The sequence below is a fragment of the Ambystoma mexicanum genome, chromosome 10 (assembly GCF_040938575.1).
Source record: "Ambystoma mexicanum isolate Mex_15411 chromosome 10, UKY_AmexF1_1, whole genome shotgun sequence".
Taxonomy (NCBI): Eukaryota; Metazoa; Chordata; class Amphibia; order Caudata; family Ambystomatidae; genus Ambystoma; species Ambystoma mexicanum.
The window spans coordinates 522020158-522043197 of record NC_090932.1 but is presented as its reverse complement, the minus strand read 5'-3'; the positions used below and the strand labels follow the sequence as shown (position 1 = coordinate 522043197).

General features: G+C 47.2%; 38 non-coding genes and 32 pseudogenes across 38 annotated transcripts; all 70 read right to left on the bottom strand.

Moving 5' to 3' along the window:
- Positions 1-134: 134 nt before the first annotated feature.
- On the bottom strand, positions 135-253 carry LOC138494146 (5S ribosomal RNA). The gene has a single exon (XR_011277102.1). It is a non-coding gene; the product is annotated as a 5S ribosomal RNA (ribosomal RNA).
- Positions 254-359: 106 nt separating this feature from the next.
- LOC138497026 (5S ribosomal RNA) lies at positions 360-478 on the bottom strand. Its single transcript, XR_011278454.1, has one exon. It is a non-coding gene; the product is annotated as a 5S ribosomal RNA (ribosomal RNA).
- A 105-nt stretch (positions 479-583) lies between these two features.
- LOC138495339 (5S ribosomal RNA) lies at positions 584-692 on the bottom strand (annotated as a pseudogene).
- Positions 693-798: 106 nt separating this feature from the next.
- On the bottom strand, positions 799-907 carry LOC138495235 (5S ribosomal RNA; annotated as a pseudogene).
- A 106-nt stretch (positions 908-1013) lies between these two features.
- On the bottom strand, positions 1014-1132 carry LOC138493624 (5S ribosomal RNA). The gene has a single exon (XR_011276630.1). It is a non-coding gene; the product is annotated as a 5S ribosomal RNA (ribosomal RNA).
- A 106-nt stretch (positions 1133-1238) lies between these two features.
- Positions 1239-1347, bottom strand: LOC138496029 (5S ribosomal RNA; annotated as a pseudogene).
- Positions 1348-1811: 464 nt separating this feature from the next.
- Positions 1812-1930, bottom strand: LOC138494143 (5S ribosomal RNA). The gene has a single exon (XR_011277100.1). It is a non-coding gene; the product is annotated as a 5S ribosomal RNA (ribosomal RNA).
- A 106-nt stretch (positions 1931-2036) lies between these two features.
- On the bottom strand, positions 2037-2155 carry LOC138494036 (5S ribosomal RNA). Its single transcript, XR_011277003.1, has one exon. It is a non-coding gene; the product is annotated as a 5S ribosomal RNA (ribosomal RNA).
- Positions 2156-2261: 106 nt separating this feature from the next.
- LOC138496176 (5S ribosomal RNA) lies at positions 2262-2380 on the bottom strand. Its single transcript, XR_011277729.1, has one exon. It is a non-coding gene; the product is annotated as a 5S ribosomal RNA (ribosomal RNA).
- Positions 2381-3266: 886 nt separating this feature from the next.
- LOC138494323 (5S ribosomal RNA) lies at positions 3267-3385 on the bottom strand. Its single transcript, XR_011277263.1, has one exon. It is a non-coding gene; the product is annotated as a 5S ribosomal RNA (ribosomal RNA).
- Positions 3386-3491: 106 nt separating this feature from the next.
- On the bottom strand, positions 3492-3600 carry LOC138495364 (5S ribosomal RNA; annotated as a pseudogene).
- Positions 3601-3706: 106 nt separating this feature from the next.
- LOC138496164 (5S ribosomal RNA) lies at positions 3707-3825 on the bottom strand. The gene has a single exon (XR_011277718.1). It is a non-coding gene; the product is annotated as a 5S ribosomal RNA (ribosomal RNA).
- A 106-nt stretch (positions 3826-3931) lies between these two features.
- LOC138496152 (5S ribosomal RNA) lies at positions 3932-4050 on the bottom strand. The gene has a single exon (XR_011277707.1). It is a non-coding gene; the product is annotated as a 5S ribosomal RNA (ribosomal RNA).
- Positions 4051-4740: 690 nt separating this feature from the next.
- LOC138494637 (5S ribosomal RNA) lies at positions 4741-4859 on the bottom strand (annotated as a pseudogene).
- Positions 4860-4965: 106 nt separating this feature from the next.
- LOC138494533 (5S ribosomal RNA) lies at positions 4966-5084 on the bottom strand. Its single transcript, XR_011277454.1, has one exon. It is a non-coding gene; the product is annotated as a 5S ribosomal RNA (ribosomal RNA).
- A 106-nt stretch (positions 5085-5190) lies between these two features.
- On the bottom strand, positions 5191-5308 carry LOC138494729 (5S ribosomal RNA; annotated as a pseudogene).
- Positions 5309-5414: 106 nt separating this feature from the next.
- On the bottom strand, positions 5415-5533 carry LOC138494688 (5S ribosomal RNA; annotated as a pseudogene).
- Positions 5534-5639: 106 nt separating this feature from the next.
- LOC138496028 (5S ribosomal RNA) lies at positions 5640-5748 on the bottom strand (annotated as a pseudogene).
- A 464-nt stretch (positions 5749-6212) lies between these two features.
- LOC138494515 (5S ribosomal RNA) lies at positions 6213-6331 on the bottom strand. Its single transcript, XR_011277438.1, has one exon. It is a non-coding gene; the product is annotated as a 5S ribosomal RNA (ribosomal RNA).
- A 106-nt stretch (positions 6332-6437) lies between these two features.
- Positions 6438-6546, bottom strand: LOC138495363 (5S ribosomal RNA; annotated as a pseudogene).
- Positions 6547-6652: 106 nt separating this feature from the next.
- Positions 6653-6771, bottom strand: LOC138493974 (5S ribosomal RNA). The gene has a single exon (XR_011276947.1). It is a non-coding gene; the product is annotated as a 5S ribosomal RNA (ribosomal RNA).
- A 106-nt stretch (positions 6772-6877) lies between these two features.
- Positions 6878-6996, bottom strand: LOC138493653 (5S ribosomal RNA). Its single transcript, XR_011276656.1, has one exon. It is a non-coding gene; the product is annotated as a 5S ribosomal RNA (ribosomal RNA).
- Positions 6997-7102: 106 nt separating this feature from the next.
- On the bottom strand, positions 7103-7221 carry LOC138493823 (5S ribosomal RNA). The gene has a single exon (XR_011276811.1). It is a non-coding gene; the product is annotated as a 5S ribosomal RNA (ribosomal RNA).
- A 106-nt stretch (positions 7222-7327) lies between these two features.
- LOC138497072 (5S ribosomal RNA) lies at positions 7328-7446 on the bottom strand. Its single transcript, XR_011278496.1, has one exon. It is a non-coding gene; the product is annotated as a 5S ribosomal RNA (ribosomal RNA).
- An 883-nt stretch (positions 7447-8329) lies between these two features.
- On the bottom strand, positions 8330-8448 carry LOC138494627 (5S ribosomal RNA; annotated as a pseudogene).
- Positions 8449-8554: 106 nt separating this feature from the next.
- LOC138495463 (5S ribosomal RNA) lies at positions 8555-8663 on the bottom strand (annotated as a pseudogene).
- Positions 8664-8769: 106 nt separating this feature from the next.
- On the bottom strand, positions 8770-8888 carry LOC138493402 (5S ribosomal RNA). The gene has a single exon (XR_011276428.1). It is a non-coding gene; the product is annotated as a 5S ribosomal RNA (ribosomal RNA).
- Positions 8889-8994: 106 nt separating this feature from the next.
- LOC138495362 (5S ribosomal RNA) lies at positions 8995-9103 on the bottom strand (annotated as a pseudogene).
- A 106-nt stretch (positions 9104-9209) lies between these two features.
- LOC138494692 (5S ribosomal RNA) lies at positions 9210-9328 on the bottom strand (annotated as a pseudogene).
- A 106-nt stretch (positions 9329-9434) lies between these two features.
- LOC138494393 (5S ribosomal RNA) lies at positions 9435-9553 on the bottom strand. The gene has a single exon (XR_011277327.1). It is a non-coding gene; the product is annotated as a 5S ribosomal RNA (ribosomal RNA).
- A 106-nt stretch (positions 9554-9659) lies between these two features.
- LOC138494540 (5S ribosomal RNA) lies at positions 9660-9778 on the bottom strand. Its single transcript, XR_011277461.1, has one exon. It is a non-coding gene; the product is annotated as a 5S ribosomal RNA (ribosomal RNA).
- Positions 9779-9884: 106 nt separating this feature from the next.
- LOC138496027 (5S ribosomal RNA) lies at positions 9885-9993 on the bottom strand (annotated as a pseudogene).
- Positions 9994-10457: 464 nt separating this feature from the next.
- LOC138494899 (5S ribosomal RNA) lies at positions 10458-10576 on the bottom strand (annotated as a pseudogene).
- Positions 10577-10682: 106 nt separating this feature from the next.
- On the bottom strand, positions 10683-10801 carry LOC138494601 (5S ribosomal RNA). The gene has a single exon (XR_011277516.1). It is a non-coding gene; the product is annotated as a 5S ribosomal RNA (ribosomal RNA).
- A 106-nt stretch (positions 10802-10907) lies between these two features.
- Positions 10908-11026, bottom strand: LOC138496148 (5S ribosomal RNA). Its single transcript, XR_011277704.1, has one exon. It is a non-coding gene; the product is annotated as a 5S ribosomal RNA (ribosomal RNA).
- Positions 11027-11911: 885 nt separating this feature from the next.
- LOC138494514 (5S ribosomal RNA) lies at positions 11912-12030 on the bottom strand. The gene has a single exon (XR_011277437.1). It is a non-coding gene; the product is annotated as a 5S ribosomal RNA (ribosomal RNA).
- Positions 12031-12709: 679 nt separating this feature from the next.
- On the bottom strand, positions 12710-12828 carry LOC138494626 (5S ribosomal RNA; annotated as a pseudogene).
- Positions 12829-12934: 106 nt separating this feature from the next.
- LOC138495462 (5S ribosomal RNA) lies at positions 12935-13043 on the bottom strand (annotated as a pseudogene).
- Positions 13044-13149: 106 nt separating this feature from the next.
- LOC138493401 (5S ribosomal RNA) lies at positions 13150-13268 on the bottom strand. Its single transcript, XR_011276427.1, has one exon. It is a non-coding gene; the product is annotated as a 5S ribosomal RNA (ribosomal RNA).
- A 106-nt stretch (positions 13269-13374) lies between these two features.
- Positions 13375-13483, bottom strand: LOC138495361 (5S ribosomal RNA; annotated as a pseudogene).
- Positions 13484-13589: 106 nt separating this feature from the next.
- Positions 13590-13708, bottom strand: LOC138494691 (5S ribosomal RNA; annotated as a pseudogene).
- A 106-nt stretch (positions 13709-13814) lies between these two features.
- Positions 13815-13933, bottom strand: LOC138494392 (5S ribosomal RNA). The gene has a single exon (XR_011277326.1). It is a non-coding gene; the product is annotated as a 5S ribosomal RNA (ribosomal RNA).
- A 106-nt stretch (positions 13934-14039) lies between these two features.
- On the bottom strand, positions 14040-14158 carry LOC138494539 (5S ribosomal RNA). Its single transcript, XR_011277460.1, has one exon. It is a non-coding gene; the product is annotated as a 5S ribosomal RNA (ribosomal RNA).
- Positions 14159-14264: 106 nt separating this feature from the next.
- On the bottom strand, positions 14265-14373 carry LOC138496026 (5S ribosomal RNA; annotated as a pseudogene).
- A 464-nt stretch (positions 14374-14837) lies between these two features.
- Positions 14838-14956, bottom strand: LOC138494898 (5S ribosomal RNA; annotated as a pseudogene).
- Positions 14957-15062: 106 nt separating this feature from the next.
- Positions 15063-15181, bottom strand: LOC138494600 (5S ribosomal RNA). The gene has a single exon (XR_011277515.1). It is a non-coding gene; the product is annotated as a 5S ribosomal RNA (ribosomal RNA).
- A 106-nt stretch (positions 15182-15287) lies between these two features.
- LOC138496147 (5S ribosomal RNA) lies at positions 15288-15406 on the bottom strand. The gene has a single exon (XR_011277703.1). It is a non-coding gene; the product is annotated as a 5S ribosomal RNA (ribosomal RNA).
- An 886-nt stretch (positions 15407-16292) lies between these two features.
- Positions 16293-16411, bottom strand: LOC138494322 (5S ribosomal RNA). The gene has a single exon (XR_011277262.1). It is a non-coding gene; the product is annotated as a 5S ribosomal RNA (ribosomal RNA).
- A 106-nt stretch (positions 16412-16517) lies between these two features.
- Positions 16518-16626, bottom strand: LOC138495360 (5S ribosomal RNA; annotated as a pseudogene).
- A 106-nt stretch (positions 16627-16732) lies between these two features.
- On the bottom strand, positions 16733-16851 carry LOC138496146 (5S ribosomal RNA). The gene has a single exon (XR_011277702.1). It is a non-coding gene; the product is annotated as a 5S ribosomal RNA (ribosomal RNA).
- A 106-nt stretch (positions 16852-16957) lies between these two features.
- On the bottom strand, positions 16958-17076 carry LOC138496145 (5S ribosomal RNA). Its single transcript, XR_011277701.1, has one exon. It is a non-coding gene; the product is annotated as a 5S ribosomal RNA (ribosomal RNA).
- Positions 17077-17766: 690 nt separating this feature from the next.
- Positions 17767-17885, bottom strand: LOC138494636 (5S ribosomal RNA; annotated as a pseudogene).
- A 106-nt stretch (positions 17886-17991) lies between these two features.
- Positions 17992-18110, bottom strand: LOC138494532 (5S ribosomal RNA). The gene has a single exon (XR_011277453.1). It is a non-coding gene; the product is annotated as a 5S ribosomal RNA (ribosomal RNA).
- Positions 18111-18216: 106 nt separating this feature from the next.
- LOC138494727 (5S ribosomal RNA) lies at positions 18217-18334 on the bottom strand (annotated as a pseudogene).
- Positions 18335-18440: 106 nt separating this feature from the next.
- LOC138494687 (5S ribosomal RNA) lies at positions 18441-18559 on the bottom strand (annotated as a pseudogene).
- Positions 18560-18665: 106 nt separating this feature from the next.
- LOC138496024 (5S ribosomal RNA) lies at positions 18666-18774 on the bottom strand (annotated as a pseudogene).
- Positions 18775-19238: 464 nt separating this feature from the next.
- On the bottom strand, positions 19239-19357 carry LOC138494513 (5S ribosomal RNA). Its single transcript, XR_011277436.1, has one exon. It is a non-coding gene; the product is annotated as a 5S ribosomal RNA (ribosomal RNA).
- A 106-nt stretch (positions 19358-19463) lies between these two features.
- On the bottom strand, positions 19464-19572 carry LOC138495359 (5S ribosomal RNA; annotated as a pseudogene).
- Positions 19573-19678: 106 nt separating this feature from the next.
- On the bottom strand, positions 19679-19797 carry LOC138493972 (5S ribosomal RNA). Its single transcript, XR_011276945.1, has one exon. It is a non-coding gene; the product is annotated as a 5S ribosomal RNA (ribosomal RNA).
- A 106-nt stretch (positions 19798-19903) lies between these two features.
- LOC138493652 (5S ribosomal RNA) lies at positions 19904-20022 on the bottom strand. The gene has a single exon (XR_011276655.1). It is a non-coding gene; the product is annotated as a 5S ribosomal RNA (ribosomal RNA).
- A 106-nt stretch (positions 20023-20128) lies between these two features.
- LOC138493822 (5S ribosomal RNA) lies at positions 20129-20247 on the bottom strand. Its single transcript, XR_011276810.1, has one exon. It is a non-coding gene; the product is annotated as a 5S ribosomal RNA (ribosomal RNA).
- A 106-nt stretch (positions 20248-20353) lies between these two features.
- LOC138497071 (5S ribosomal RNA) lies at positions 20354-20472 on the bottom strand. The gene has a single exon (XR_011278495.1). It is a non-coding gene; the product is annotated as a 5S ribosomal RNA (ribosomal RNA).
- Positions 20473-21355: 883 nt separating this feature from the next.
- Positions 21356-21474, bottom strand: LOC138494625 (5S ribosomal RNA; annotated as a pseudogene).
- Positions 21475-21580: 106 nt separating this feature from the next.
- LOC138495461 (5S ribosomal RNA) lies at positions 21581-21689 on the bottom strand (annotated as a pseudogene).
- A 106-nt stretch (positions 21690-21795) lies between these two features.
- Positions 21796-21914, bottom strand: LOC138493641 (5S ribosomal RNA). The gene has a single exon (XR_011276645.1). It is a non-coding gene; the product is annotated as a 5S ribosomal RNA (ribosomal RNA).
- Positions 21915-22020: 106 nt separating this feature from the next.
- Positions 22021-22129, bottom strand: LOC138495358 (5S ribosomal RNA; annotated as a pseudogene).
- Positions 22130-22235: 106 nt separating this feature from the next.
- Positions 22236-22354, bottom strand: LOC138494690 (5S ribosomal RNA; annotated as a pseudogene).
- Positions 22355-22460: 106 nt separating this feature from the next.
- On the bottom strand, positions 22461-22579 carry LOC138494391 (5S ribosomal RNA). Its single transcript, XR_011277325.1, has one exon. It is a non-coding gene; the product is annotated as a 5S ribosomal RNA (ribosomal RNA).
- Positions 22580-22685: 106 nt separating this feature from the next.
- On the bottom strand, positions 22686-22804 carry LOC138494538 (5S ribosomal RNA). The gene has a single exon (XR_011277459.1). It is a non-coding gene; the product is annotated as a 5S ribosomal RNA (ribosomal RNA).
- A 106-nt stretch (positions 22805-22910) lies between these two features.
- Positions 22911-23019, bottom strand: LOC138496023 (5S ribosomal RNA; annotated as a pseudogene).
- Positions 23020-23040: the final 21 nt, after the last annotated feature.

The window sequence follows — 23040 nt, the reverse complement described above, 5'->3', positions numbered from 1 at the left end:
AAATAGGTAGCGCCAGCCCTCATGTTGTTGTCCAACATTTCCGCTATTAAAAGGGATACATTTATTTTGGAATCATAAGCAAATTTAAAAAGAAATTGAGAAGTGGCACAATTACTAATCATAGAGCACAAAAAAGCCCACAGAACCTGGTATTCCCAGGCGGTCTCCCATCCAGGTACTAACTAGGCCCGACACTGCTTAGCTTCTGAGATCAGACGAGATCAGGCGCATTCAGTGTGGTGTGGCCGTAGGCTCTGGGCCTTCTGAGATTTGTACCTTTAAGCATCTAGTTGGCTAGACCATGCAGTTTTGAAAGCCAATTGAGAAATGGCTCACTGCCTGAACATGGAGCACAAAAAAGCCTACAGCACCTGGTATTCCCAGGCGGTCTCCCATCCGGGTACTAACTAGGCCCGACACTGCTTAGCTTCTGAGATCAGACGAGATCAGGCGCATTCAGTGTGGTGTGGCCGTAGGCTCTGGGCCTTCTGAAATTTGTACCTTTAAGCATCTAGTTGGCTAGACCATGCAGTTTTGAAAGCCAATTGAGAAATGGCTCACTGCCTGAACATGGAGCACAAAAAGCCTACAGCACCTGGTATTCCCAGGCGGTCTCCCATCCAGGTACTAACTAGGCCCGACACTGCTTAGCTTCTGAGATCAGACGCATTCAGTGTGGTGTGGCCTTAGGCTCTGGGCCTTCTGAGATTTGTACCTTTAAGCATCTAGTTGGCTAGACCATGCAGTTTTGAAAGCCAATTGAGAAATGGCTCACTGCCTGAACATGGAGCACAAAAAAGCCTACAGCACCTGGTATTCCCAGGCGGTCTCCCATCCAGGTACTAACTAGGACCGACACTGCTTAGCTTCTGAGATCAGACGCATTCAGTGTGGTGTGGCCGTAGGCTCTGGGCCTTCTGAGATTTGTACCTTTAAGCATCTAGTTGGCTAGACCATGCAGTTTTGAAAGCCAATTGAGAAATGGCTCACTGCCTGAACATGGAGCACAAAAAAGCCTACAGCACCTGGTATTCCCAGGCGGTCTCCCATCCAGGTACTAACTAGGCCCAACACTGCTTAGCTTCTGAGATCAGACGAGATCAGGCGCATTCAGTGTGGTGTGTCCGTAGGCTCTGGGCCTTCTGAGATTTGTACCTTTAAGCATCTAGTTGGCTAGACCATGCAGTTTTGAAAGCCAATTGAGAAATGGCTCACTGCCTGAACATGGAGCACAAAAAAGCCTACAGCACCTGGTATTCCCAGGCGGTCTCCCATCCAGGTACTAACTAGGCCCGAAACTGCTTAGCTTCCGAGATCGGGCGCATTCATTGTGGTGTAGCCCTAAAATTGAGAAATGCTAAGAGTATTACTCTTATGCATTTACAGTTAGTAAGCTAAGCCATAAAGCCACTTGCAACATGATACCACGCTCATCACCCGATCAGGCTCGATCAGGCGAGATATATAAGACTTGTGGGCCCATTCAGGACTCCTATGTCTGGTAGGATAACTTTACTCCATCCATCCTGTTTCTGTTGCAGGGAGTTGGAGAGAACAACCAACACAACCATGGCTTTCTTTCAAGACTCTTTATGGACTCAATATTCTCTGAACTGCATTACATGTGAAGGTAGATTTATCACCCATGAACACACTACCCGTATGTTAATTTTATGTAAATAGGTAGCGCCAGCCCTCATGTTGTTGTCCAACATTTCCGCTATTAAAAGGGATACATTTATTTTGGAATCATAAGCAAATTTAAAAAGAAATTGAGAAGTGGCACAATTACTAATCATAGAGCACAAAAAAGCCCACAGAACCTGGTATTCCCAGGCGGTCTCCCATCCAGGTACTAACTAGGCCCGACACTGCTTAGCTTCTGAGATCAGACGAGATCAGGCGCATTCAGTGTGGTGTGGCCGTAGGCTCTGGGCCTTCTGAGATTTGTACCTTTAAGCATCTAGTTGGCTAGACCATGCAGTTTTGAAAGCCAATTGAGAAATGGCACACTGCCTGAACATGGAGCACAAAAAAGCCTACAGCACCTGGTATTCCCAGGCGGTCTCCCATCCAGGTACTAACTAGGCACGACACTGCTTAGCTTCTGAGATCAGACGAGATCAGGCGCATTCAGTGTGGTGTGGCCGTAGGCTCTGGGCCTTCTGAAATTTGTACCTTTAAGCATCTAGTTGGCTAGACCATGCAGTTTTGAAAGCCAATTGAGAAATGGCTCACTGCCTGAACATGGAGCACAAAAAAGCCTACAGCACCTGGTATTCCCAGGCGGTCTCCCATCCAGGTACTAACTAGGCCCGACACTGCTTAGCTTCTGAGATCAGACGAGATCAGGCGCATTCAGTGTGGTGTGGCCGTAGGCTCTGGGCCTTCTGAGATTTGTACCTTTAAGCATCTAGTTGGCTAGACCATGCAGTTTTGAAAGCCAATTGAGAAATGGCTCACTGCCTGAACATGGAGCACAAAAAAGCCTACAGCACCTGGTATTCCCAGGCGGTCTCCCATCCAGGTACAAACTAGGCCCGACACTGCTTAGCTTCCTGAGATCAGTGTGGTGTGGCCGTAGGCTCCGGGCCTTATGAGATTTGTACCTTTAAGCATCTAGTTGGCTAGACCATGCAGTTTTGAAAGCCAATTGAGAAATGGCTCACTGCCTGAACATGGAGCAAAAAAAAGCCTACAGCACCTGGTATTCCCAGGCGGTCTCCCATCCAGGTACGAACTAGGCCCGAAACTGCTTAGCTTCCGAGATCGGGCGCAATCATTGTGGTGTAGCCCTAAAATTGAGAAATGCTAAGAGTATTACTCTTATGCATTTACAGTTAGTAAGCTAAGCCATAAAGCCACTTGCAACATGATACCACGCTCATCACCCAATCAGGCTTGATCAGGCGAGATATATAAGACTTGTGGGCCCATTCAGGACTCCTATGTCTGGTAGGATAACTTTACTCCATCCATCCTGTTTCTGTTGCAGGGAGTTGGAGAGAACAACCAACACAACCATGGCTTTCTTTCAAGACTCTTTATGGACTCAATATTCTCTGAACTGCATTACATGTGAAGGTAGATTTATTACCCATGAACACACTACCCGAATGTTAATTTTATGTAAATAGGTAGCGCCAGCCCTCATGTTGTTGTCCAACATTTCCGCTATTAAAAGGGATACATTTATTTTGGAATCATAAGCAAATTTAAAAAGAAATTGAGAAGTGGCACAATTACTAATCATAGAGCACAAAAAAAGCCTACAGAACCTGGTATTCCCAGGCGGTCTCCCATCCAGGTACTAACTAGGCCCGACACTGCTTAGCTTCTGAAATCAGACGAGATCAGGCGCATTCAGTGTGGTGTGGCCGTAGGCTCTGGGCCTTCTGAGATTTGTACCTTTAAGCATCTAGTTGGCTAGACCATGCAGTTTTGAAAGCCAATTGAGAAATGGCTCACTGCCTGAACATGGAGCACAAAAAAGCCTACAGCACCTGGTATTCCCAGGCCGTCTCCCATCCAGGTACTAACTAGGCCCGACACTGCTTAGCTTCTGAGATCAGACGCATTCAGTGTGGTGTGGCCGTAGGCTCTGGGGCTTCTGAGATTTGTACCTTTAAGCATCTAGTTGGCTAGACCATGCAGTTTTGAAAGCCAATTGAAAAATGGCTCACTGCCTGAACATGGAGCACAAAAAAGCCTACAGCACCTGGTATTCCCAGGCGGTCTCCCATCCAGGTACTAACTAGGCCCGACACTGCTTAGCTTCTGAGATCAGACGAGATCAGGCGCATTCAGTGTGGTGTGGCCGTAGGCTCTGGGCCTTCTGAAATTTGTACCTTTAAGCATCTAGTTGGCTAGACCATGCAGTTTTGAAAGCCAATTGAGAAATGGCTCACTGCCTGAACATGGAGCACAAAAAAGCCTACAGCACCTGGTATTCCCAGGCGGTCTCCCATCCAGGTACTAACTAGGCCCGACACTGCTTAGCTTCTGAGATCAGACGAGATCAGGCGCATTCAGTGTGGTGTGGCCGTAGGCTCTGGGCCTTCTGAGATTTGTACCTTTAAGCATCTAGTTGGCTAGACCATGCAGTTTTGAAAGCCAATTGAGAAATGGCTCACTGCCTGAACATGGAGCACAAAAAAGCCTACAGCACCTGGTATTCCCAGGCGGTCTCCCATCCAGGTACTAACTAGGCCCGAAACTGCTTAGCTTCCGAGATCTGGCGCATTCATTGTGGTGTAGCCCTAAAATTGAGAAATGCTAAGAGTATTACTCTTATGCATTTACAGTTAGTAAGCTAAGCCATAAAGCCACTTGCAACATGATACCACGCTCATCCCCCGATCAGCGCTGGATCAGGCTCGATCAGGCGAGATATATAAGACTTGTGGGCTCATTCAGGACTCCTATGTCTGGTTGGATAACTTTACTCCATCCATCCTGTTTCTGTTGCAGGGAGTTGGAGAGAACAACCAACACAACCATGGCTTTCTTTCAAGCCTCTTTATGGACTCAATATTCTCTGAACTGCATTACATGTGAAGGTAGATTTATTACCCATGAACACACTACCCGTATGTTAATTTTATGTAAATAGGTAGCGCCAGCCCTCATGTTGTTGTCCAACATTTCCGCTATTAAAAGGGATACATTTATTTTGGAATCATAAGCAAATTTAAAAAGAAATTGAGAAGTGGCACAATTACTAATCATAGAGCACAAAAAAGCCTACAGAACCTGCTATTCCCAGGCGGTCTCCCATCCAGGTACTAACTAGGCCCGACACTGCTTAGCTTCTGAGATCAGACAAGATCAGGCGCATTCAGTGTGGTGTGGCCGTAGGCTCTGGGCCTTCTGAGATTTGTACCTTTAAGCATCTAGTTGGCTAGACCATGCAGTTTTGAAAGCCAATTGAGAAATGGCTCACTGCCTGAACATGGAGCACAAAAAAGCCTACAGCACCTGGTATTCCCAGGCGGTCTCCCATCCAGGTACTAACTAGGCCTGACACTGCTTAGCTTCTGAGATCAGACAAGATCAGGCACATTCAGTGTGGTGTGGCCGTAGGCTCTGGGCCTTCTGAGATTTGTACCTTTAAGCATCTAGTTGGCTAGACCATGCAGTTTTGAAAGCCAATTGAGAAATGGCTCACTGCCTGAACATGGAGCACAAAAAAGCCTACAGCACCTGGTATTCCCAGGCGGTCTCCCATCCAGGTACTAACTAGGCCCGACCTGCTTAGCTTCTGAGATCAGACAAGATCAGGCGCATTCAGTGTGGTGTGGCCGTAGGCTCTGGGCCTTCTGAGATTTGTACCTTTAAGCATCTAGTTGGCTAGACCATGCAGTTTTGAAAGCCAATTGAGAAATGGCTCACTGCCTGAACATGGAGCACAAAAAAGCCTACAACACATTGTATTCCCAGGCGGTCTCCCATCCAGGTACTAACTAGGCCCAAAACTGCTTAGCTTCTGAGATCAGACGAGATCAGGCGCATTCAGTGTGGTGTGGCCGTAGGCTCTGGGCCTTCTGAGATTTGTACCTTTAAGCATCTAGTTGGCTAGACCATGCAGTTTTGAAAGCCAATTGAGAAATGGCTCACTGCCTGAACATGGAGCACAAAAAAGCCTACAGCACCTGGTATTCCCAGGCGGTCTCCCATCCAGGTACTAACTAGGCCCGAAACTGCTTAGCTTCCGAGATCGGGCGCATTCATTGTGGTGTAGCCCTAAAATTGAGAAATGCTAAGAGTATTACTCTTATGCATTTACAGTTAGTAAGCTAAGCCATAAAGCCACTTGCAACATGATACCACGCTCATGACCCGATCAGGCTCGATCAGGCGAGATATATAAGACCTGTGGGCCCATTCAGGACTCCTATGTCTGGTAGGATAACTTTACTCCATCCATCCTGTTTCTGTTGCAGGGAGTTGGAGAGAACAACCAACACAACCATGGCTTTCTTTCAAGACTCTTTATGGACTCAATATTCTCTGAACTGCATTACATGTGAAGGTAGATTTATTACCCATGAACACACTACCCGTATGTTAATTTTATGTAAATAGGTAGCGCCAGACCTCATGTTGTTGTCCAACATTTCCGCTATTAAAAGGGATACATTTATTTTGGAATCATAAGCAAATTTAAAAAGAAATTGAGAAGTGGCACAATTACTAATCATAGAGCACAAAAAAGCCTACAGAACCTGGTAGTCCCAGGCGGTCTCCCATCCAGGTACTAACTAGGCCCGACACTGCTTAGCTTCTGAGATCAGACGAGATCAGGCGCATTCAGTGTGGTGTGGCCGTAGGCTCTGGGCCTTCTGAGATTTGTACCTTTAAGCATCTAGTTGGCTAGACCATGCAGTTTTGAAAGCCAATTGAGAAATGGCTCACTGCCTGAACATGGAGCACAAAAAAGCCTACAGCACCTGGTATTCCCAGGCCGTCTCCCATCCAGGTACTAACTAGGCCCGACACTGCTTAGCTTCTGAGATCAGACGCATTCAGTGTGGTGTGGCCGTAGGCTCTGGGCCGTCTGAGATTTGTACCTTTAAGCATCTAGTTGGCTAGACCATGCAGTTTTGAAAGCCAATTGAGAAATGGCTCACTGCCTGAACATGGAGCACAAAAAAGCCTACAGCACCTGGTATTCCCAGGCGGTCTCCCATCCAGGTACTAACTAGGCCTGACACTGCTTTGCTTCTGAGATCAGACGAGATCAGGTGCATTCAGTGTGGTGTGGCCGTAGGCTCTGGGCCTTCTGAAATTTGTACCTTTAAGCATCTAGTTGGCTAGACCATGCAGTTTTGAAAGCCAATTGAGAAATGGCTCACTGCCTGAACATGGAGCACAAAAAAGCCTACAGCACCTGGTATTCCCAGGCGGTCTCCCATCCAGGTACTAACTAGGCCCGACACTGCTTAGCCTCTGAGATCAGACGAGATCAGGCGCATTCAGTGTGGTGTGGCCGTAGGCTCTGGGCCTTCTGAGATTTGTACCTTTAAGCATCTAGTTGGCTAGACCATGCAGTTTTGAAAGCCAATTGAGAAATGGCTCACTGCCTGAACATGGAGCACAAAAAAGCCTACAGCACCTGGTATTCCCAGGCGGTCTCCCATCCAGGTACTAACTAGGCCCGAAACTGCTTAGCTTCTGAGATCAGACGAGATCAGGCGCATTCAGTGTGGTGTGGCCGTAGGCTCTAGGCCTTCTGAGATTTGTACCTTTAAGCATCTAGTTGGCTAGACCATGCAGTTTTGAAAGCCAATTGAGAAATGGCTCACTGCCTGAACATGGAGCACAAAAAAGCCTACAGCACCTGGTATTCCCAGGCGGTCTCCCATCCAGGTACTAACTAGGCCCGACACTGCTTAGCTTCTGAGATCAGACGAGATCAGGCGCATTCAGTGTGGTGTGGCCATAGGCTCTGGGCCTTCTGAGATTTGTACCTTTAAGCATCTAGTTGGCTAGACCATGCAGTTTTGAAAGCCAATTGAGAAATGGCTCACTGCCTGAACATGGAGCACAAAAAAGCCTACAGCACCTGGTATTCCGAGGCGGTCTCCCATCCAGGCCCGACACTGCTTAGCTTCTGAGATCAGACGCATTCAGTGTGGTGTGGCCGTAGGCTCTGGGCCTTCTGAGATTTGTACCTTTAAGCATCTAGTTGGCTAGACCATGCAGTTTTGAAAGCCAATTGAGAAATGGCTCACTGCCTGAACATGGAGCACAAAAAAGCCTACAGCACCTGGTATTCCCAGGCGGTCTCCCATCCAGGTACTAACTAGGCCCGAAACTGCTTAGCTTCCGAGATCGGGCGCAATCATTGTGGTGTAGCCCTAAAATTGAGAAATGCTAAGAGTATTACTCTTATGCATTTACAGTTAGTAAGCTAAGCCATAAAGCCACTTGCAACATGATACCACGCTCATCACCCAATCAGGCTCGATCAGGCGAGATATATAAGACTTGTGGGCCCATTCAGGACTCCTATGTCTGGTAGGATAACTTTACTCCATCCATCCTGTTTCTGTTGCAGGGAGTTGGAGAGAACAACCAACACAACCATGGCTTTTTTTCAAGACTCTTTATGGACTCAATATTCTCTGAACTGCATTACATGTGAAGGTAGATTTATTACCCATGAACACACTACCCGTATGTTAATTTTATGTAAATAGGTAGCGCCAGCCCTCATGTTGTTGTCCAACATTTCCGCTATTAAAAGGGATACATTTATTTTGGAATCATAAGCAAATTTAAAAAGAAATTGAGAAGTGGCACAATTACTAATCATAGAACACAAAAAAGCCTACAGAACCTGGTAGTCCCAGGCGGTCTCCCATCCAGGTACTAACTAGGCCCGACACTGCTTAGCTTCTGAGATCAGACGAGATCAGGCGCATTCAGTGTGGTGTGGCCATAGGCTCTGGGCCTTCTGAGATTTGTACCTTTAAGCATCTAGTTGGCTAGACCATGCAGTTTTGAAAGCCAATTGAGAAATGGCTCACTGCCTGAACATGGAGCACAAAAAAGCCTACAGCACCTGGTATTCCCAGGCCGTCTCCCATCCAGGTACTAACTAGGCCCGACACTGCTTAGCTTCTGAGATCAGACGCATTCAGTGTGGTGTGGCCATAGGCTCTGGGCCTTCTGAGATTTGTACCTTTAAGCATCTAGTTGGCTAGACCATGCAGTTTTGAAAGCCAATTGAGAAATGGCTCACTGCCTGAACATGGAGCACAAAAAAGCCTACAGCACCTGGTATTCCCAGGCGGTCTCCCATCCAGGTACTAGCTAGGCCCGACACTGCTTTGCTTCTGAGATCAGACGAGATCAGGTGCATTCAGTGTGGTGTGGCTGTAGGCTCTGGGACTTCTGAAATTTGTACCTTTAAGCATCTAGTTGGCTAGACCATGCAGTTTTGAAAGCCAATTGAGAAATGGCTCACTGCCTGAACATGGAGCACAAAAAAGCCTACAGCACCTGGTATTCCCAGGCCGTCTCCCATCCAGGTACTAACTAGGCCCGACACTGCTTAGCTTCTGAGATCAGACGCATTCAGTGTGGTGTGGCCGTAGGCTCTGGGCCTTCTGAGATTTGTACCTTTAAGCATCTAGTTGGCTAGACCATGCAGTTTTGAAAGCCAATTGAGAAATGGCTCACTGCCTGAACATGGAGCACAAAAAAGCCTACAGCACCTGGTATTCCCAGGCGGTCTCCCATCCAGGTACTGACTAGGCCTGACACTGCTTAGCTTCTGAGATCAGACAAGATCAGGCACATTCAGTGCGGTGTGGCCGTAGGCTCTGGGCCTTCTGAGATTTGTACCTTTAAGCATCTAGTTGGCTAGACCATGCAGTTTTGAAAGCCAATTGAGAAATGGCTCACTGCCTGAACATGGAGCACAAAAAAGCCTACAGCACCTGGTATTCCCAGGCGGTCTCCCATCCAGGTACTAACTAGGCCCGACACTGCTTAGCTTCTGAGATCAGACAAGAACAGGCGCATTCAGTGTGGTGTGGCCGTAGGCTCTGGGCCTTCTGAGATTTGTACCTTTAAGCATCTAGTTGGCTAGACCATGCAGTTTTGAAAGCCAATTGAGAAATGGCTCACTGCCTGAACATGGAGCACAAAAAAGCCTACAGCACATTGTATTCCCAGGCGGTCTCCCATCCAGGTACTAACTAGGCCCAAAACTGCTTAGCTTCTGAGATCAGACGAGATCAGGCGCATTCAGTGTGGTGTGGCCGTAGGCTCTGGGCCTTCTGAGATTTGTACCTTTAAGCATCTAGTTGGCTAGACCATGCAGTTTTGAAAGCCAATTGAGAAATGGCTCACTGCCTGAACATGGAGCACAAAAAAGCCTACAGCACCTGGTATTCCCAGGCGGTCTCCCATCCAGGTACTAACTAGGCCCGAAACTGCTTAGCTTCCGAGATCGGGCGCATTCATTGTGGTGTAGCCCTAAAATTGAGAAATGCTAAGAGTATTACTCTTATGCATTTACGGTTAGTAAGCTAAGCCATAAAGCCACTTGCAACATGATACCACGCTCATGACCCGATCAGGCTCGATCAGGCGAGATATATAAGACCTGTGGGCCCATTCAGGACTCCTATGTCTGGTAGGATAACTTTACTCCATCCATCCTGTTTCTGTTGCAGGGAGTTGGAGAGAACAACCAACACAACCATGGCTTTCTTTCAAGACTCTTTATGGACTCAATATTCTCTGAACTGCATTACATGTGAAGGTAGATTTATTACCCATGAACACACTACCCGTATGTTAATTTTATGTAAATAGGTAGCGCCAGACCTCATGTTGTTGTCCAACATTTCCGCTATTAAAAGGGATACATTTATTTTGGAATCATAAGCAAATTTAAAAAGAAATTGAGAAGTGGCACAATTACTAATCATAGAGCACAAAAAAGCCTACAGAACCTGGTAGTCCCAGGCGGTCTCCCATCCAGGTACTAACTAGGCCTGACACTGCTTAGCTTCTGAGATCAGAGGAGATCAGGCGCATTCAGTGTGGTGTGGCCGTAGGCTCTGGGCCTTCTGAGATTTGTACCTTTAAGCATCTAGTTGGCTAGACCATGCAGTTTTGAAAGCCAATTGAGAAATGGCTCACTGCCTGAACATGGAGCACAAAAAAGCCTACAGCACCTGGTATTCCCAGGCCGTCTCCCATCCAGGTACTAACTAGGCACGACACTGCTTAGCTTCTGAGATCAGACGAGATCAGGCGCATTCAGTGTGGTGTGGCCGTAGGCTCTCGGCCTTCTGAAATTTGTACCTTTAAGCATCTAGTTGGCTAGACCATGCAGTTTTGAAAGCCAATTGAGAAATGGCTCACTGCCTGAACATGGAGCACAAAAAAGCCTACAGCACCTGGTATTCCCAGGCGGTCTCCCATCCAGGTACTAACTAGGCCCGACACTGCTTAGCTTCTGAGATCAGACGAGATCAGGCGCATTCAGTGTGGTGTGGCCGTAGGCTCTGGGCCTTCTGAGATTTGTACCTTTAAGCATCTAGTTGGCTAGACCATGCAGTTTTGAAAGCCAATTGAGAAATGGCTCACTGCCTGAACATGGAGCACAAAAAAGCCTACAGCACCTGGTATTCCCAGGCGGTCTCCCATCCAGGTACAAACTAGGCCCGACACTGCTTAGCTTCCTGAGATCAGTGTGGTGTGGCCGTAGGCTCCGGGCCTTATGAGATTTGTACCTTTAAGCATCTAGTTGGCTAGACCATGCAGTTTTGAAAGCCAATTGAGAAATGGCTCACTGCCTGAACATGGAGCAAAAAAAAGCCTACAGCACCTGGTATTCCCAGGCGGTCTCCCATCCAGGTACGAACTAGGCCCGAAACTGCTTAGCTTCCGAGATCGGGCGCAATCATTGTGGTGTAGCCCTAAAATTGAGAAATGCTAAGAGTATTACTCTTATGCATTTACAGTTAGTAAGCTAAGCCATAAAGCCACTTGCAACATGATACCACGCTCATCACCCAATCAGGCTTGATCAGGCGAGATATATAAGACTTGTGGGCCCATTCAGGACTCCTATGTCTGGTAGGATAACTTTACTCCATCCATCCTGTTTCTGTTGCAGGGAGTTGGAGAGAACAACCAACACAACCATGGCTTTCTTTCAAGACTCTTTATGGACTCAATATTCTCTGAACTGCATTACATGTGAAGGTAGATTTATTACCCATGAACACACTACCCGAATGTTAATTTTATGTAAATAGGTAGCGCCAGCCCTCATGTTGTTGTCCAACATTTCCGCTATTAAAAGGGATACATTTATTTTGGAATCATAAGCAAATTTAAAAAGAAATTGAGAAGTGGCACAATTACTAATCATAGAGCACAAAAAAGCCTACAGAACCTGGTAGTCCCAGGCGGTCTCCCATCCAGGTACTAACTAGGCCCGACACTGCTTAGCTTCTGAGATCAGACGAGATCAGGCGCATTCAGTGTGGTGTGGCCGTAGGCTCTGGGCCTTCTGAGATTTGTACCTTTAAGCATCTAGTTGGCTAGACCATGCAGTTTTGAAAGCCAATTGAGAAATGGCTCACTGCCTGAACATGGAGCACAAAAAAGCCTACAGCACCTGGTATTCCCAGGCGGTCTCCCATCCAGGTACTAACTAGGCCCGAAACTGCTTAGCTTCCGAGATCGGGCGCAATCATTGTGGTGTAGCCCTAAAATTGAGAAATGCTAAGAGTATTACTCTTATGCATTTACAGTTAGTAAGCTAAGCCATAAAGCCACTTGCAACATGATACCACGCTCATCACCCAATCAGGCTCGATCAGGCGAGATATATAAGACTTGTGGGCCCATTCAGGACTCCTATGTCTGGTAGGATAACTTTACTCCATCCATCCTGTTTCTGTTGCAGGGAGTTGGAGAGAACAACCAACACAACCATGGCTTTTTTTCAAGACTCTTTATGGACTCAATATTCTCTGAACTGCATTACATGTGAAGGTAGATTTATTACCCATGAACACACTACCCGTATGTTAATTTTATGTAAATAGGTAGCGCCAGCCCTCATGTTGTTGTCCAACATTTCCGCTATTAAAAGGGATACATTTATTTTGGAATCATAAGCAAATTTAAAAAGAAATTGAGAAGTGGCACAATTACTAATCATAGAACACAAAAAAGCCTACAGAACCTGGTAGTCCCAGGCGGTCTCCCATCCAGGTACTAACTAGGCCCGACACTGCTTAGCTTCTGAGATCAGACGAGATCAGGCGCATTCAGTGTGGTGTGGCCATAGGCTCTGGGCCTTCTGAGATTTGTACCTTTAAGCATCTAGTTGGCTAGACCATGCAGTTTTGAAAGCCAATTGAGAAATGGCTCACTGCCTGAACATGGAGCACAAAAAAGCCTACAGCACCTGGTATTCCCAGGCCGTCTCCCATCCAGGTACTAACTAGGCCCGACACTGCTTAGCTTCTGAGATCAGACGCATTCAGTGTGGTGTGGCCATAGGCTCTGGGCCTTCTGAGATTTGTACCTTTAAGCATCTAGTTGGCTAGACCATGCAGTTTTGAAAGCCAATTGAGAAATGGCTCACTGCCTGAACATGGAGCACAAAAAAGCCTACAGCACCTGGTATTCCCAGGCGGTCTCCCATCCAGGTACTAGCTAGGCCCGACACTGCTTTGCTTCTGAGATCAGACGAGATCAGGTGCATTCAGTGTGGTGTGGCTGTAGGCTCTGGGACTTCTGAAATTTGTACCTTTAAGCATCTAGTTGGCTAGACCATGCAGTTTTGAAAGCCAATTGAGAAATGGCTCACTGCCTGAACATGGAGCACAAAAAAGCCTACAGCACCTGGTATTCCCAGGCCGTCTCCCATCCAGGTACTAACTAGGCCCGACACTGCTTAGCTTCTGAGATCAGACGCATTCAGTGTGGTGTGGCCGTAGGCTCTGGGCCTTCTGAGATTTGTACCTTTAAGCATCTAGTTGGCTAGACCATGCAGTTTTGAAAGCCAATTGAGAAATGGCTCACTGCCTGAACATGGAGCACAAAAAAGCCTACAGCACCTGGTATTCCCAGGCGGTCTCCCATCCAGGTACTGACTAGGCCTGACACTGCTTAGCTTCTGAGATCAGACAAGATCAGGCACATTCAGTGCGGTGTGGCCGTAGGCTCTGGGCCTTCTGAGATTTGTACCTTTAAGCATCTAGTTGGCTAGACCATGCAGTTTTGAAAGCCAATTGAGAAATGGCTCACTGCCTGAACATGGAGCACAAAAAAGCCTACAGCACCTGGTATTCCCAGGCGGTCTCCCATCCAGGTACTAACTAGGCCCGACACTGCTTAGCTTCTGAGATCAGACAAGAACAGGCGCATTCAGTGTGGTGTGGCCGTAGGCTCTGGGCCTTCTGAGATTTGTACCTTTAAGCATCTAGTTGGCTAGACCATGCAGTTTTGAAAGCCAATTGAGAAATGGCTCACTGCCTGAACATGGAGCACAAAAAAGCCTACAGCACATTGTATTCCCAGGCGGTCTCCCATCCAGGTACTAACTAGGCCCAAAACTGCTTAGCTTCTGAGATCAGACGAGATCAGGCGCATTCAGTGTGGTGTGGCCGTAGGCTCTGGGCCTTCTGAGATTTGTACCTTTAAGCATCTAGTTGGCTAGACCATGCAGTTTTGAAAGCCAATTGAGAAATGGCTCACTGCCTGAACATGGAGCACAAAAAAGCCTACAGCACCTGGTATTCCCAGGCGGTCTCCCATCCAGGTACTAACTAGGCCCGAAACTGCTTAGCTTCCGAGATCGGGCGCATTCATTGTGGTGTAGCCCTAAAATTGAGAAATGCTAAGAGTATTACTCTTATGCATTTACGGTTAGTAAGCTAAGCCATAAAGCCACTTGCAACATGATACCACGCTCATGACCCGATCAGGCTCGATCAGGCGAGATATATAAGACCTGTGGGCCCATTCAGGACTCCTATGTCTGGTAGGATAACTTTACTCCATCCATCCTGTTTCTGTTGCAGGGAGTTGGAGAGAACAACCAACACAACCATGGCTTTCTTTCAAGACTCTTTATGGACTCAATATTCTCTGAACTGCATTACATGTGAAGGTAGATTTATTACCCATGAACACACTACCCGTATGTTAATTTTATGTAAATAGGTAGCGCCAGACCTCATGTTGTTGTCCAACATTTCCGCTATTAAAAGGGATACATTTATTTTGGAATCATAAGCAAATTTAAAAAGAAATTGAGAAGTGGCACAATTACTAATCATAGAGCACAAAAAAGCCTACAGAACCTGGTAGTCCCAGGCGGTCTCCCATCCAGGTACTAACTAGGCCTGACACTGCTTAGCTTCTGAGATCAGAGGAGATCAGGCGCATTCAGTGTGGTGTGGCCGTAGGCTCTGGGCCTTCTGAGATTTGTACCTTTAAGCATCTAGTTGGCTAGACCATGCAGTTTTGAAAGCCAATTGAGAAATGGCTCACTGCCTGAACATGGAGCACAAAAAAGCCTACAGCACCTGGTATTCCCAGGCCGTCTCCCATCCAGGTACTAACTAGGCACGACACTGCTTAGCTTCTGAGATCAGACGAGATCAGGCGCATTCAGTGTGGTGTGGCCGTAGGCTCTGGGCCTTCTGAAATTTGTACCTTTAAGCATCTAGTTGGCTAGACCATGCAGTTTTGAAAGCCAATTGAGAAATGGCTCACTGCCTGAACATGGAGCACAAAAAAGCCTACAGCACCTGGTATTCCCAGGCGGTCTCCCATCCAGGTACTAACTAGGCCCGACACTGCTTAGCTTCTGAGATCAGACGAGATCAGGCGCATTCAGTGTGGTGTGGCCGTAGGCTCTGGGCCTTCTGAGATTTGTACCTTTAAGCATCTAGTTGGCTAGACCATGCAGTTTTGAAAGCCAATTGAGAAATGGCTCACTGCCTGAACATGGAGCACAAAAAAGCCTACAGCACCTGGTATTCCCAGGCGGTCTCCCATCCAGGTACAAACTAGGCCCGACACTGCTTAGCTTCCTGAGATCAGTGTGGTGTGGCCGTAGGCTCCGGGCCTTATGAGATTTGTACCTTTAAGCATCTAGTTGGCTAGACCATGCAGTTTTGAAAGCCAATTGAGAAATGGCTCACTGCCTGAACATGGAGCAAAAAAAAGCCTACAGCACCTGGTATTCCCAGGCGGTCTCCCATCCAGGTACGAACTAGGCCCGAAACTGCTTAGCTTCCGAGATCGGGCGCAATCATTGTGGTGTAGCCCTAAAATTGAGAAATGCTAAGAGTATTACTCTTATGCATTTACAGTTAGTAAGCTAAGCCATAAAGCCACTTGCAACATGATACCACGCTCATCACCCAATCAGGCTTGATCAGGCGAGATATATAAGACTTGTGGGCCCATTCAGGACTCCTATGTCTGGTAGGATAACTTTACTCCATCCATCCTGTTTCTGTTGCAGGGAGTTGGAGAGAACAACCAACACAACCATGGCTTTCTTTCAAGACTCTTTATGGACTCAATATTCTCTGAACTGCATTACATGTGAAGGTAGATTTATTACCCATGAACACACTACCCGAATGTTAATTTTATGTAAATAGGTAGCGCCAGCCCTCATGTTGTTGTCCAACATTTCCGCTATTAAAAGGGATACATTTATTTTGGAATCATAAGCAAATTTAAAAAGAAATTGAGAAGTGGCACAATTACTAATCATAGAGCACAAAAAAAGCCTACAGAACCTGGTATTCCCAGGCGGTCTCCCATCCAGGTACTAACTAGGCCCGACACTGCTTAGCTTCTGAAATCAGACGAGATCAGGCGCATTCAGTGTGGTGTGGCCGTAGGCTCTGGGCCTTCTGAGATTTGTACCTTTAAGCATCTAGTTGGCTAGACCATGCAGTTTTGAAAGCCAATTGAGAAATGGCTCACTGCCTGAACATGGAGCACAAAAAAGCCTACAGCACCTGGTATTCCCAGGCCGTCTCCCATCCAGGTACTAACTAGGCCCGACACTGCTTAGCTTCTGAGATCAGACGCATTCAGTGTGGTGTGGCCGTAGGCTCTGGGGCTTCTGAGATTTGTACCTTTAAGCATCTAGTTGGCTAGACCATGCAGTTTTGAAAGCCAATTGAAAAATGGCTCACTGCCTGAACATGGAGCACAAAAAAGCCTACAGCACCTGGTATTCCCAGGCGGTCTCCCATCCAGGTACTAACTAGGCCCGACACTGCTTAGCTTCTGAGATCAGACGAGATCAGGCGCATTCAGTGTGGTGTGGCCGTAGGCTCTGGGCCTTCTGAAATTTGTACCTTTAAGCATCTAGTTGGCTAGACCATGCAGTTTTGAAAGCCAATTGAGAAATGGCTCACTGCCTGAACATGGAGCACAAAAAAGCCTACAGCACCTGGTATTCCCAGGCGGTCTCCCATCCAGGTACTAACTAGGCCCGACACTGCTTAGCTTCTGAGATCAGACGAGATCAGGCGCATTCAGTGTGGTGTGGCCGTAGGCTCTGGGCCTTCTGAGATTTGTACCTTTAAGCATCTAGTTGGCTAGACCATGCAGTTTTGAAAGCCAATTGAGAAATGGCTCACTGCCTGAACATGGAGCACAAAAAAGCCTACAGCACCTGGTATTCCCAGGCGGTCTCCCATCCAGGTACTAACTAGGCCCGAAACTGCTTAGCTTCCGAGATCTGGCGCATTCATTGTGGTGTAGCCCTAAAATTGAGAAATGCTAAGAGTATTACTCTTATGCATTTACAGTTAGTAAGCTAAGCCATAAAGCCACTTGCAACATGATACCACGCTCATCCCCCGATCAGCGCTGGATCAGGCTCGATCAGGCGAGATATATAAGACTTGTGGGCTCATTCAGGACTCCTATGTCTGGTTGGATAACTTTACTCCATCCATCCTGTTTCTGTTGCAGGGAGTTGGAGAGAACAACCAACACAACCATGGCTTTCTTTCAAGCCTCTTTATGGACTCAATATTCTCTGAACTGCATTACATGTGAAGGTAGATTTATTACCCATGAACACACTACCCGTATGTTAATTTTATGTAAATAGGTAGCGCCAGCCCTCATGTTGTTGTCCAACATTTCCGCTATTAAAAGGGATACATTTATTTTGGAATCATAAGCAAATTTAAAAAGAAATTGAGAAGTGGCACAATTACTAATCATAGAGCACAAAAAAGCCTACAGAACCTGCTATTCCCAGGCGGTCTCCCATCCAGGTACTAACTAGGCCCGACACTGCTTAGCTTCTGAGATCAGACAAGATCAGGCGCATTCAGTGTGGTGTGGCCGTAGGCTCTGGGCCTTCTGAGATTTGTACCTTTAAGCATCTAGTTGGCTAGACCATGCAGTTTTGAAAGCCAATTGAGAAATGGCTCACTGCCTGAACATGGAGCACAAAAAAGCCTACAGCACCTGGTATTCCCAGGCGGTCTCCCATCCAGGTACTAACTAGGCCTGACACTGCTTAGCTTCTGAGATCAGACAAGATCAGGCACATTCAGTGTGGTGTGGCCGTAGGCTCTGGGCCTTCTGAGATTTGTACCTTTAAGCATCTAGTTGGCTAGACCATGCAGTTTTGAAAGCCAATTGAGAAATGGCTCACTGCCTGAACATGGAGCACAAAAAAGCCTACAGCACCTGGTATTCCCAGGCGGTCTCCCATCCAGGTACTAACTAGGCCCGACCTGCTTAGCTTCTGAGATCAGACAAGATCAGGCGCATTCAGTGTGGTGTGGCCGTAGGCTCTGGGCCTTCTGAGATTTGTACCTTTAAGCATCTAGTTGGCTAGACCATGCAGTTTTGAAAGCCAATTGAGAAATGGCTCACTGCCTGAACATGGAGCACAAAAAAGCCTACAACACATTGTATTCCCAGGCGGTCTCCCATCCAGGTACTAACTAGGCCCAAAACTGCTTAGCTTCTGAGATCAGACGAGATCAGGCGCATTCAGTGTGGTGTGGCCGTAGGCTCTGGGCCTTCTGAGATTTGTACCTTTAAGCATCTAGTTGGCTAGACCATGCAGTTTTGAAAGCCAATTGAGAAATGGCTCACTGCCTGAACATGGAGCACAAAAAAGCCTACAGCACCTGGTATTCCCAGGCGGTCTCCCATCCAGGTACTAACTAGGCCCGAAACTGCTTAGCTTCCGAGATCGGGCGCATTCATTGTGGTGTAGCCCTAAAATTGAGAAATGCTAAGAGTATTACTCTTATGCATTTACAGTTAGTAAGCTAAGCCATAAAGCCACTTGCAACATGATACCACGCTCATGACCCGATCAGGCTCGATCAGGCGAGATATATAAGACCTGTGGGCCCATTCAGGACTCCTATGTCTGGTAGGATAACTTTACTCCATCCATCCTGTTTCTGTTGCAGGGAGTTGGAGAGAACAACCAACACAACCATGGCTTTCTTTCAAGACTCTTTATGGACTCAATATTCTCTGAACTGCATTACATGTGAAGGTAGATTTATTACCCATGAACACACTACCCGTATGTTAATTTTATGTAAATAGGTAGCGCCAGACCTCATGTTGTTGTCCAACATTTCCGCTATTAAAAGGGATACATTTATTTTGGAATCATAAGCAAATTTAAAAAGAAATTGAGAAGTGGCACAATTACTAATCATAGAGCACAAAAAAGCCTACAGAACCTGGTAGTCCCAGGCGGTCTCCCATCCAGGTACTAACTAGGCCCGACACTGCTTAGCTTCTGAGATCAGACGAGATCAGGCGCATTCAGTGTGGTGTGGCCGTAGGCTCTGGGCCTTCTGAGATTTGTACCTTTAAGCATCTAGTTGGCTAGACCATGCAGTTTTGAAAGCCAATTGAGAAATGGCTCACTGCCTGAACATGGAGCACAAAAAAGCCTACAGCACCTGGTATTCCCAGGCCGTCTCCCATCCAGGTACTAACTAGGCCCGACACTGCTTAGCTTCTGAGATCAGACGCATTCAGTGTGGTGTGGCCGTAGGCTCTGGGCCGTCTGAGATTTGTACCTTTAAGCATCTAGTTGGCTAGACCATGCAGTTTTGAAAGCCAATTGAGAAATGGCTCACTGCCTGAACATGGAGCACAAAAAAGCCTACAGCACCTGGTATTCCCAGGCGGTCTCCCATCCAGGTACTAACTAGGCCTGACACTGCTTTGCTTCTGAGATCAGACGAGATCAGGTGCATTCAGTGTGGTGTGGCCGTAGGCTCTGGGCCTTCTGAAATTTGTACCTTTAAGCATCTAGTTGGCTAGACCATGCAGTTTTGAAAGCCAATTGAGAAATGGCTCACTGCCTGAACATGGAGCACAAAAAAGCCTACAGCACCTGGTATTCCCAGGCGGTCTCCCATCCAGGTACTAACTAGGCCCGACACTGCTTAGCCTCTGAGATCAGACGAGATCAGGCGCATTCAGTGTGGTGTGGCCGTAGGCTCTGGGCCTTCTGAGATTTGTACCTTTAAGCATCTAGTTGGCTAGACCATGCAGTTTTGAAAGCCAATTGAGAAATGGCTCACTGCCTGAACATGGAGCACAAAAAAGCCTACAGCACCTGGTATTCCCAGGCGGTCTCCCATCCAGGTACTAACTAGGCCCGAAACTGCTTAGCTTCTGAGATCAGACGAGATCAGGCGCATTCAGTGTGGTGTGGCCGTAGGCTCTAGGCCTTCTGAGATTTGTACCTTTAAGCATCTAGTTGGCTAGACCATGCAGTTTTGAAAGCCAATTGAGAAATGGCTCACTGCCTGAACATGGAGCACAAAAAAGCCTACAGCACCTGGTATTCCCAGGCGGTCTCCCATCCAGGTACTAACTAGGCCCGACACTGCTTAGCTTCTGAGATCAGACGAGATCAGGCGCATTCAGTGTGGTGTGGCCATAGGCTCTGGGCCTTCTGAGATTTGTACCTTTAAGCATCTAGTTGGCTAGACCATGCAGTTTTGAAAGCCAATTGAGAAATGGCTCACTGCCTGAACATGGAGCACAAAAAAGCCTACAGCACCTGGTATTCCGAGGCGGTCTCCCATCCAGGCCCGACACTGCTTAGCTTCTGAGATCAGACGCATTCAGTGTGGTGTGGCCGTAGGCTCTGGGCCTTCTGAGATTTGTACCTTTAAGCATCTAGTTGGCTAGACCATGCAGTTTTGAAAGCCAATTGAGAAATGGCTCACTGCCTGAACATGGAGCACAAAAAAGCCTACAGCACCTGGTATTCCCAGGCGGTCTCCCATCCAGGTACTAACTAGGCCCGAAACTGCTTAGCTTCCGAGATCGGGCGCAATCATTGTGGTGTAGCCCTAAAATTGAGAAATGCTAAGAGTATTACTCTTATGCATTTACAGTTAGTAAGCTAAGCCATAAAGCCACTTGCAACATGATACCACGCTCATCACCCAATCAGGCTCGATCAGGCGAGATATATAAGACTTGTGGGCCCATTCAGGACTCCTATGTCTGGTAGGATAACTTTACTCCATCCATCCTGTTTCTGTTGCAGGGAGTTGGAGAGAACAACCAACACAACCATGGCTTTTTTTCAAGACTCTTTATGGACTCAATATTCTCTGAACTGCATTACATGTGAAGGTAGATTTATTACCCATGAACACACTACCCGTATGTTAATTTTATGTAAATAGGTAGCGCCAGCCCTCATGTTGTTGTCCAACATTTCCGCTATTAAAAGGGATACATTTATTTTGGAATCATAAGCAAATTTAAAAAGAAATTGAGAAGTGGCACAATTACTAATCATAGAACACAAAAAAGCCTACAGAACCTGGTAGTCCCAGGCGGTCTCCCATCCAGGTACTAACTAGGCCCGACACTGCTTAGCTTCTGAGATCAGACGAGATCAGGCGCATTCAGTGTGGTGTGGCCATAGGCTCTGGGCCTTCTGAGATTTGTACCTTTAAGCATCTAGTTGGCTAGACCATGCAGTTTTGAAAGCCAATTGAGAAATGGCTCACTGCCTGAACATGGAGCACAAAAAAGCCTACAGCACCTGGTATTCCCAGGCCGTCTCCCATCCAGGTACTAACTAGGCCCGACACTGCTTAGCTTCTGAGATCAGACGCATTCAGTGTGGTGTGGCCATAGGCTCTGGGCCTTCTGAGATTTGTACCTTTAAGCATCTAGTTGGCTAGACCATGCAGTTTTGAAAGCCAATTGAGAAATGGCTCACTGCCTGAACATGGAGCACAAAAAAGCCTACAGCACCTGGTATTCCCAGGCGGTCTCCCATCCAGGTACTAGCTAGGCCCGACACTGTTTTGCTTCTGAGATCAGACGAGATCAGGTGCATTCAGTGTGGTGTGGCTGTAGGCTCTGGGACTTCTGAAATTTGTACCTTTAAGCATCTAGTTGGCTAGACCATGCAGTTTTGAAAGCCAATTGAGAAATGGCTCACTGCCTGAACATGGAGCACAAAAAAGCCTACAGCACCTGGTATTCCCAGGCCGTCTCCCATCCAGGTACTAACTAGGCCCGACACTGCTTAGCTTCTGAGATCAGACGCATTCAGTGTGGTGTGGCCGTAGGCTCTGGGCCTTCTGAGATTTGTACCTTTAAGCATCTAGTTGGCTAGACCATGCAGTTTTGAAAGCCAATTGAGAAATGGCTCACTGCCTGAACATGGAGCACAAAAAAGCCTACAGCACCTGGTATTCCCAGGCGGTCTCCCATCCAGGTACTGACTAGGCCTGACACTGCTTAGCTTCTGAGATCAGACAAGATCAGGCACATTCAGTGCGGTGTGGCCGTAGGCTCTGGGCCTTCTGAGATTTGTACCTTTAAGCATCTAGTTGGCTAGACCATGCAGTTTTGAAAGCCAATTGAGAAATGGCTCACTGCCTGAACATGGAGCACAAAAAAGCCTACAGCACCTGGTATTCCCAGGCGGTCTCCCATCCAGGTACTAACTAGGCCCGACACTGCTTAGCTTCTGAGATCAGACAAGAACAGGCGCATTCAGTGTGGTGTGGCCGTAGGCTCTGGGCCTTCTGAGATTTGTACCTTTAAGCATCTAGTTGGCTAGACCATGCAGTTTTGAAAGCCAATTGAGAAATGGCTCACTGCCTGAACATGGAGCACAAAAAAGCCTACAGCACATTGTATTCCCAGGCGGTCTCCCATCCAGGTACTAACTAGGCCCAAAACTGCTTAGCTTCTGAGATCAGACGAGATCAGGCGCATTCAGTGTGGTGTGGCCGTAGGCTCTGGGCCTTCTGAGATTTGTACCTTTAAGCATCTAGTTGGCTAGACCATGCAGTTTTGAAAGCCAATTGAGAAATGGCTCACTGCCTGAACATGGAGCACAAAAAAGCCTACAGCACCTGGTATTCCCAGGCGGTCTCCCATCCAGGTACTAACTAGGCCCGAAACTGCTTAGCTTCCGAGATCGGGCGCATTCATTGTGGTGTAGCCCTAAAATTGAGAAATGCTAAGAGTATT